Source organism: Hoplias malabaricus, chromosome 3 (genome assembly GCF_029633855.1).
Source record: "Hoplias malabaricus isolate fHopMal1 chromosome 3, fHopMal1.hap1, whole genome shotgun sequence".
In the NCBI taxonomy this organism is placed as follows: Eukaryota; Metazoa; Chordata; class Actinopteri; order Characiformes; family Erythrinidae; genus Hoplias; species Hoplias malabaricus.
The window spans coordinates 45,188,552-45,199,256 of NC_089802.1; the positions used below are offsets into that span (position 1 = coordinate 45,188,552).

Sequence of the window (10,705 nt, forward strand, 5' to 3'; positions counted from 1 at the left end):
TAATTATTTTTGGTAATTATAAAATTATAAATGGGTATAGAGAAAATATAACACTATGAGCACAATTACCTTGTCAGTTGCAAAGCTGACACTCTTTTAAATGTTTATGAAGCAATTACTCTGTGAAAAGAAAAATAAACCAGGGTCCTGTAGTTCCGCTCTGACATCCAGGATAAAATTGACTTTTTACTGCTGTGATTTTATTGGGGCACAGCAACATTTTACTGGAGCATATGTCCCAGTAAATTGGGTCTAGTGATGCCCCTGATATTAGCACTTTTCTGTTATTTTGTGTGCTCAACTCTTGCTTATTGTATTACTTTCAGGGGTTGTGTTTACAAGGTTCAAGATTTTAACAAAATCTGCTTGGGTATGAACATCAGTATAAGAATTTGGTTACGTTTTCCCAAACCCATTCAGAGATGAGCCCTGGAATGATAACAGCAGCAGTTTCTTTGCAAATTTTTTTTTTCTTTTTTTGTCTATTTCTTTTCCTCAGTAAGGGTCCCTTGATAATACTACAGTCTTTCTATAATACTGAGATGTCCTCTCACAGTGGAAGGATATGGACTGTTTCAGATTTGAAGCAAGTGTAAAGCTTAATTTTCTCCACTCCACTGAAAGCTTTAAGCACTGTTTATCTGATGCGACAGTTTTTGCTGGTCTACCAAGTCATGTGGAGTTTTAGAAGTCCTGATTTCTCTATACCTTTTATCTTTTTCTGTTTTCTTACTACGCTGTACCCTCAGCTTAATGAGCCGTGGGACTTGATGGTTAAAGCAAAAGTGGCAGAATCTCATTTCTAAGTAGGAATAACGCTACAGGAAAGATTCCAAGTATCAAAGGTATTAAAGGTATAAAAGTTCAGCGACCACAATATAATCACCAGTGTTAAATTAACTCCCACTGAGTTCATGTGTGTGGGCTCAAATGAAGCAATAAACTATGTGGGCTTGAATATAGAACTATATGTCTCTGCAACAACAGCTCTCATTCGATAACGGAGAAATAAATGCCGCACATACTGGCACATACAGTGACAGCAAATCCATGAATCAGACTGAGCTTTAATGGAATGGGACTGGGAAGCCAGTTTTTATATGAGGGGAGGTTCATGCACCCAAACTCGGAGCAGCTTGGAGATGGAGGACAGGTCTATGGGTGGTGCTTCATGTATCCCTGCAAGCTGTTCAATAAAGAGCGAGTGAAAAGTATTGCTTCTTCACCCACACAGCCGTTGCCCTGCGGGACTGAGGCTTGATACAGAAATGTCGCGGCTAAGTGGCAAGCTACTCACATCAACCAGCTGCTGGCCTGCCAGCTTCAATCACTGTGACACACGATGGCACCGAATGCAACAAACACCTCAGCATGAACACACAGCCATGTGTGTATACTGTGTACCTCTTTAAATCCTCTGTTTTTCATTGTCATAACTGTGCCATCTTCATCTTAGCATGAGACCTCAGCCATTAAGTACATTATTCATTTTTCAACATCAAGCAATTAGCGGAAAATCGTCCCTGTCCAGTGAAAAACATGTATCAACATTTTTGTGGATTTTTTAGTTTACTAAATCATTTGAACACAGCAGCTATAGTCCATATTCATTCATTATCTGTAAGTGCTTATCCAGTTCAGGGTCGCCTTATCCAGGTGGCTCATTGGGCGCAAGGCGGGAACACACCCTGGAAGGGGCGCCAGTCCTTCACAGGGCAACACAGACACACACACACACATTCACTCACACCTACGGACACTTTTGAGTCGCCAATCCACCTACCAATGTGTGTTTTTGGACTGTGGGATGAAACCGGAGCACCCGGAGGAAACCCACGCAGACACGGGGAGAACACACCAACTCCTCACAGACAGTCACCCGGAGCGGGAATCGAACCCACAACCTCTGCACCACCGTGCCGCCCTATCCTCCATATTGTTTAAACATTTTATGGTGAATGGACAAATAGAAATGCTCCAAACATTTGAAAAAAATTTTTTAATTGATTCTCATTGAAAGCTAAGAAGGCTTTTATTCTCCTCTTGAAAAGTTATTCATTTTGTAGATACATGTTTTCCATTGGACAGCAATGATATTTAAAATTAAATATCACAGAACACTCAACTACTACATACACAGATTAGCCATTAGATTAAAACCAGCTCATTGTTTCAACACTCGCTGTCCATTTTATCAGCTCCACTGACCATATAAAGTATATGCAGTTCATAGTTCAATTCATAATTCAACTACAGGCTGTAGTCTGTAGGTTCCTCTGGATACATTGTTAGCCCATATTCACCCTGTGGTCAGGACCTCAACAGCAGAAATTTTAAGAACAATCTTTTTAAAATACACACACACTAGGGGCAGTGAGTACACAAACAGAGCAGTATGCAAATAATCACTAGTCTGGGGAGCAGCTGAGATTAAGTTCCTTGATTAAGGGCACCTCAGCTGTGCATGTTGAGGGAGGAGGAAGCACTGATCCACCCTACTCCCTTTTGTCCAGGAGATCCAGGGAATCTTCAGATCCCAAACTATAACCTATATGTTATGCTAGATTCGATTACAAGATTTCATTCTTTTGTTGTGGATTGTTTTTTTATATTAAGGGTTAACGTAAGTTTTGTCATTACAGTGTGTGGTATAAACAATCGTGCACAGAGTGAGGAGAAACTGTGTGTGCGTGTGTTGGTGTGTGTGTTGTTATGTGTGTGTGTGTTGTTACGTGTGTGTGTGTGTGTGTGTGTGTGGGTGGGGGAAGGGGAGGGAGAGGAATAGGGTGTATTTTGAAATGATGTCTTAGTGTCATTGCTTTGTTATGAGAACAGTACACATCTCCGCAACATTAGAGCTTTATTGTCAGGAAACAGTCTCCAAAACATTACACATAATACACATGCGGTTTTCACAGCTCAAGCATTGATTTAATATTTGCAAATGTTCTCCATGAAGAGAAAATACAGCAGTGGGGGGCATCTTGAGTAAACACTCAAATCCCTTAAGTGTGTGTCAGCAATATTCTGGAACCCACTGAAATAAAAAATACTCTTGTTTTGGAAGAAAAGACTAATGCAAGCAGACGAGCAAAGCTCACAGTTAAAAACATACAAGAACTTCCACAGAACCCCGTATTCACAAGACTTATGAGTGCATTATGAGGCCCCAGGACATCATTTATGAAAACCCCTCAGGACCGCCACAGAGCAGATGTGATTTGAGTGGTGGATCATTCTCAGCACTGCAGTGACACTGGCCTTTTGCTTGTATGAGTGAATCAGATACAGCAGTGCTGATTTTAAACACAGTATCCACTCACTCTTCACTCAGTTGGACATACCATCCTCTGTGGTCCACCTGGCAGATGCAAAGTTAGAGACTCATCGCTCATCTGTCGCTGCACAGTTTGTGTTGGTCGTCCTCTAGTCCTTTATCAGTCGACACAGGACGCCGCCCACAGGATGCTGCTGGTTGGATGTTTTTTTTTTTCCTGGTGACACTGAGGTACTGCACCAGCACTGAGTATGTCACTGCAGCGCTGATCCACTACCCATATCATACATGCTTTGTGGTGGTCCTGTGATGGTCCTTTGAAGGAAGGAAGAGACAGGAAGCTGGTTTAAATCTTATGGTTGATCAGTGTATATGTTCATTAGGACTTGGTAGACTAGAATTTAGTAGATCCAGGGTATAGTGTCATAATCTTTTACAGTGGCCTTGCATGTGCATGCCAAATGTTTTAATGTATTATATGTACATATAAAAGTACCTGCATTTGCAAAGCACCAAGCATATTATTCACAGACAGTGTAACCAAAGATTCTTTAACCACGTTCATGTCACATAGGCATGAATGTGTAGCTGTATTTGTGCGTGTGAAAGTGTGGTACCTGATTCTCCACACTGTAATCTGCAGCAGAGCAGAGTAGCCATGTGCATGGCCTATGGTCCCGCATGAAGGACATCAAAGCGTGCAACACTAATTTTCCAATTATGAAAGCAATATCGTAAGAGCTGCGGCCGGCCTTGAAAAATCGATGCATTTCATTTCCATGCCACGCGGCATCGTTCATTATGTCACACGCTGTGAGCTTTTCATACTTAAAATGTGTTCACTGGGCGCTAGATCATAGACACAGACAATGGCAAGGCTCCAAAGATCCCCGCATTCTCAGAAGACACCTTCTGAAGTACATACCAGCAAACATACTTCATTTCCACTTGCCTATATGCCTTCATTTAGGTGCAGAAAAATCAAGTACATTAACTTTGAAGAACTTTTGAGTGCTACAACTGATACTGTTTTGATCTCAAGTGATGTCTTGACCATCTGAGGCCAGTCCAGAAAGCATATCCTCACTGTCACTGTCACTAGGCAGCTTGGAGGAGAAAGTAACCTGCTCAGTTCTATTGTTAATAGCTAATAGATTGCCACATTTGGTGGCATCACAATGTGCGGATATGAAAGAGGGGGGCCTATCCTACTTGCCTGTTGTGCTATCTTGGACTCTAGGTCTTTGATGGCTGGTGTATCTTGGTGTAACCAAAGGGGTAGGGATCAAGAGACCAGGGAAAGTGGAGGTATAAGAGAATAATCTAAGAAGAGGGGCCCACAACTAAGACAGAACATTAGAGTGAATACTCAACAGAGACTACAAACAAAGTAGATAAATAAGAGACTGCATTTAGGACAACAGACTAGGTAAACTATACGAATGGGACTGAGGAGACAGGAGACAAGAAAGATACAAGACAAACTAATACCAAGTTAAACACGTACTATAGTAAACTTCAAAGACAAACAGGACTGATAGACAACTACTCCATGTTCTAGTTCTCGTGTTGTCTGCCGTTCAGGTTGGTCTTGCATTTGTCAGACAACAAGAGAACGGGAACATGGAGTATACAAAGAAATAAAGACAAGAAACACTTGGAACCTACATAAAACACAACAGACAAAAGGAACACAAGGGCAGGGCAATCACACAACAAGGGAACACAAGGGCTGTTTCCCAATAACACAAAGAAGGTTAACGAGAAGTCACCTTGCAAGAGTGAATTTGTGATGTCGTTGTGAATTATGGGATTTTCAGGTATTTCTCATTGGCAAGTCATGAATCGTTGCATCCTAGTTATTTTAGTAGGATTGAGAACAACATCCATGTACTTTAACCGTTCTTGGCGTACTGGAACCTAACTTTGGCAATGGCAGGTGACCAACAAGAACACGAGAAGGTAAAAACACACAGAAAGGCATACAGAGAAACAGCCATTGAAACACAGCCAAGAACCAAAGCTTTGTTACACACAGGAAATCAACCTTGTGAAATTTAGTGAAAGAGCCTATGCTTAGACAGTTGTGCCACTCAGGAGCCCCGATCTTCACAAGCTGATATAAAATCAATGCGAAAATCCTGCAGTGACAGACAGTCAACAAAGCAAAGAACAAGAACAGCGAAGTTTGCCAATTGTACAGCCTTTACACTTCTATGTATTGATTCAGAACAATCGTGTACCATATGGTGCGAGTCCTTACGGAACAGGCAGCAAGTGAAGCAGTTGATTTTGTTTGGGAGTTTGAGAGAGCTAATCTGCATGCCATAAATAACATGTACTACATCCTGTTTCCGCATCAGCTGCTCTGGAGGCTTAACAGAGCCATGATTATCATGCAGGTTGGAGAAGGAAAAGGGCTATTAGAGTATCATCATAGAAAAATGCTACTGGAAGAAGTGGAATTGTAGCATTGCTACAATTCCTACTGGTGCAGTTCACAAATAAAAACCCTGTCCAAAAGAACAAACAAACTCTCGGCGCTTGCTGACTACACAAATGTGGTCGCACCGCTCCAATTATGAAAATAAATGACCAGGTTGAGAGTTTTCGACCATGCTGCCTCCGAGCACACGCGGCGCATACTTAACAGTCCTCACTGCGCAGAAAACATTGAGATACTGCTTCTACTCACATCCTTCATTACGGCTAATATCATCACGCACACTACATGGGTCTTTAAGCTCAGTAGAGTGCCTGTGTTACAGGCAGCAGTTAGTAATGAACGGCTGTCATGAAAAGTACCTGCATCCTATGAAGCCTGTCTGGTCGATTATAGCAAAATACAGCACTTAGAACTGGCTTCAGTTAATGCTGTGTGTGTGACAGTTGGGAAATATGAGTTTTGCAGGTTCAATACAGGTTTTAAAGAAGTTGTTCAGAGAAGAGACAAAATCACAGTGTTCACCTTAGACCAGCATCTGGAGCCCAATTATTTTCCTCTTTAGTTTTGCAATGGGGCTTTAATTTATGTACTGTGTTTTGCAGTTAGGAAACATGAATTCCTTGCGGAAGTTCTGTATAGGTTTGTGGGGAAGAGTTTAATGGAAAGTCAAATTTACACAAATCCCCCTTATTCCAGTTGTAACTAAACAGTCACTATAAATGGCAGCCAATGATTTGCAAAGATACAAGACCCATGCAGTTTCTTCATTGCTGAGCCTGATGTAGCAAAGACAGAGACTCTATTCTCCCAATTACAGATCACTGAAGCGTCACAATGAATTTAAAGCTGCAAATTTGTGTAAAACACTAGCTAGTGATACTTTAATGACTGATTTTTGCTTCTTTAGTTTTAAACTGGAGCTACAAGGCTAATGTAGACAAGTAAAGGAAAACTATATCAAATATTCACACCTTGGCTTTAAAACACAGTGAAACCTCTGAAACATATGCATATGAACATAGGAAATCTCCTCTCCCCACTCCTCTTTGATTGCAGGACAGTGTTGTAAATATGAATAACACTGTAGGGGGTGCCCAGGAGCAAAAAAACAAATGTTACAAAATGCAACTACTATGGAAAATGTCATTAATTCTTTCAATGACTTTAACCGCTTATCCAGATCAGGATCACGGTGGGTCCTGAGCCTACACGGAACCACTAAACGCAGGGCAGGAAAACACCCTAGAGGGGGCGCCAGTCCTTCACAGGGCAACACACACTCACACCTACAGACAATTTTGAGTCGCCAATCCACCTAAAGATGTGTTTTTGGACCGTGGGAGGAAACCGGAGGACCCAGAGTAAACCCACACAGACACGAAAAAGAAAGGTTTATAGTGCAGTTTCTGCAGTGCTGATTTTGAAATAGCAAAGGCAGGAGCTCTATTTTCTTTATTTCAGGTCAGTGGAGCATCACAATGTTTTTGAAGTTTTAATTTTAAGGTAAAAATACCACCTACTGTTCCTTTGCATATCATCGCTGTCCATTCAAAAACATGTACCTCCCCAAATAGTAATGTTACAGGATAAGGAAAAAATATTAATTTCAATGTAAGCCAATGTAAAAAGATTTTAATTTCAAGTAATAATGTTACAAAGATATTTGGGGTTATGGTAACCATCCAGGAACAGTGAAGTGTATGTTGTACACATTGTCCAGGGAATGGTCTTTATTCAAATATGTACAATTTTACATTGAGACAAGGCTAGATGTAAGCCTTTATTTACAAACAAAGTAGCAAAAACCTTTAAAATGTTGTTTGGAACAATTTGAAAAACTTTTCACTTCACTTAACAGAAACAAAATAAAAGAAATTAACCGTCATATTCTTACCTCTAAGCCTAGACAATAAAATCAATCCAGAACTTAAACAAGCAAGCGTTCTATTGCACTAGATTCACAAATCTGTTTAGCCTCTTAGAGAGGAGTGAACAAACGGAGGTTCAGAGCCTTGACCTGAGAGCCCAGGCAAAGCAGAATAAATGACAATGCCAATACAGGTGCCTGGTGTTGTATTGCTCACAGATCCCCTTATCTGTCTAGTCCAACTAGTTATCGATCTCTCGTAAACAAACTTAACCACACATGATCCAGGTCAGGACTCTCACACTCAGGTACATTCCACAATCCTTTATTACAGCACACATGCAGAGGTAAGCCTGCTAGCAACTCTAAGCTAATCCATCTATGGTATATGTCCAAAAGTCTGTAGAGACCTCCTTAGCCAAAATTTTCAAAAGCAATGGTATTAAAGGAACACTAGGTAAGAATTGGCTTTTTTTTTTTTTTTTTTTTTGCTGGGCTCCCCCTAGAGTTGTTAAGTGTAGTTCAATTTTACAGTACATCATGAAATCAAGTAAGCTGCAATCTCACAATATAGTATTACGAGGCCACAAAATATTTTGAGGTAAAGTATTAATAAATTGTGGGCACAAAGTAATAAAAGAGAGTTATCCGGAACACAATCCATTGAAATGAGCACTGCAAATTGTTGCTGTTTGGCTCCAGCCTCTTATTCCTCATCATCCACTTCTGGAGTCTTAACTAGAAACAAAGTATGAAGAAGTTATTTAATGCTGTTGTAGTTAGCTGTGTATTCAGGCATTGCTTTCTTGTCTGGTTTTATAATAAGATTAAATAAAAAAACATGCACTCAAAATTATGTACAGAATTGATTATTTGTCAAGCCACTTTTATTTCATTTTTAAAATACACGTACATATTAATCAGCTATAGGCAAATATTAGAAAGACTGTTCAAAAAAAAATTAAATCACTATAGGTTTTTTTGTATTTAAAAATAGTGTAGGTTAAAACCATTTTATGTGTTTTACAGGTTTCAAAATATTATTTCATGGCCACAAAATACTAATTTGTTAGTAGGGATGGGTGATCCACATTTTTCATGCCGTAATGCTGTCTCAAAATATTACCTCAGTATACGATATTACCTTGGGGAGGGGGTGCTCTGTCAGGCTGCACCGAGCCTTATATCTGTAAGCACAAAGTCAAGTGAATTTAGCTAAACACAGCACAACAGTGCACACAGACACACGTTGACGATAAAAACCCGTTTCTGGGAAAGAGCAAATTTCAGTAACTGCTGCTGAAGGAACAGAATAATTTGAAAATAAGTGAAATAACACGGTGTACACTGTTTAGAAGCACAGCTGGCGCTAACGGGCACTTGTGGTTTAGCACATCGCAGCAGATTTTTCAGCGAACTGAGGCTCAAAACACACATATTTAGAGGATAAAGCCATAAACCTGTGATCACAAAGTCGAGTGAAGGATTTTCTGAAAATTATGTCTGTTTACAACATAATTCCTTTCTCTTTTAACCCACACTCAGCGCTAAATTTACAACTGCGGTGGGCTACTGGGCTTGTTTTTCTCCACCTGTTTTCAGACCGTGACATCAGCAGTCATTCAGCTCCCAGTTCCACATAAACATTTTTTGACACACCACACACACGTCATATACACCACCCTCATTTTAAGATACCGTCCACATTTTTAAAAAACCGTGGTATATGGTATCATTATATCGCCCAAACCTGTTTGTTGGTTCTATATATTATTTTGTGGCCTCAATATATTATTATGTGGCTACAACTTTTAAAAAACCCACCATGTCACAGATCCATAGTTATGAGATTTATTTGCAGCAACAACATATAAAAACTTGGTAAGGCAGAGGTAAAACTTTTAAGATTACAGTTTACACTGAATAACACTGGCAGAGATATGTCTTGAAAGAAAAATGCATGTTTAGTCCATTTTGCTATTGAACAATCAAATTGTCCACAACTCAATAGCATAGCTAACCAAGCTAACAAAAACTCCAGTAAAACTAGTCCAACAAGAAGAACACATCTGTCTTGCATCCTTATGTCTCAGTTCATGCCAGAGAGTAAAGTTATCTCTTGTATGGATTGCCTCTTGCTCGGTCTCTTTTTCTCCTCCTTGCTTCCTCTGACAACGTCTTCCCTGATCTCTCCACAGCCTCTGCCATAATTCCTGTACTGACAATACCGAGCTAGCTTCTAGTAAAAAGCTGAACACCAATAGTAATGGTTCTGTATTAGACATGTGCCATAAAGCTTTATGCAGTTCTTGCAAGAGCCTCTGCCCTGAGCTTCTGAAGTTTCACAGTCTAGTTCCTACAGAGGTGGACCCTGGGCAGCAATGATAGAGGCCCTGTTCTTCCTATCACAGGTCAATGTAGCATCACAATAATGCTCTTATTTTAAGGCAAAATAATACACAGTGCTCCTTTAACAGTTCCTTTACCTTGCTTGGCTGCAGTAACAGCTCTTCTAAACTTTCTACTCTTTAGGCCTTAGCCTCAATACAGTGACGTATCTGTGAGTTGTGGGGCACAAACACAACTCCTCTTCCCAAATGTATTGGGTTGAGCTCTAGACAATGCTATTCCATTGCTCCACAGACTAATAACAGAAAGCTTTAAAAGGTCCTTGACTAACTCTAGGCATTTAGCATGATCTAAACTGGTGAACTTAACCTTTGTGGCCACCTTAAAGCAGCTAAATTCCCTAATTATAAGTGGTGTCTACAAATGTTTGTGCGTGTAGTGTAACAGGTCTTATTGCAAAAAAAGCAGGCCAATATGGCTGCAAGCAGGCAAAACTACTCTGCAATGCACACATGATGTAGCACAGTCTCAGCTTTGTGTGCAACTAAACATTAGCATCAATATGTTTTCTGTCAGAAGCTCAGTATGGAAGATTTTAAAGCAGCATCTCTGCTGTGCTAAATCTGTCAAACTAACCTTACTCAGGATGAGAGCCAATGTCCATATGGTAGTTAAACTGAGAGTCTGCAGGCCTGGCAGGGGTTAGGAACTTTAGCTAACTGTCTTGAGCCTGCAAGTAGGAAAAAGTTTGTGTGTGATGTCAGAG

General features: G+C 40.3%; 1 long non-coding RNA gene across 1 annotated transcript; it reads right to left on the minus strand.

Annotated features, from left to right (window-relative positions):
• Positions 1-7,402: 7,402 nt before the first annotated feature.
• Positions 7,403-9,178, minus strand: LOC136692957 (uncharacterized). The gene is made up of 3 exons (XR_010802006.1): positions 9,051-9,178; positions 8,717-8,777; positions 7,403-8,328 (listed from the first exon to the last, which is right to left on the minus strand). It is a non-coding gene; the product is annotated as an uncharacterized lncRNA (long non-coding RNA).
• Positions 9,179-10,705: the final 1,527 nt, after the last annotated feature.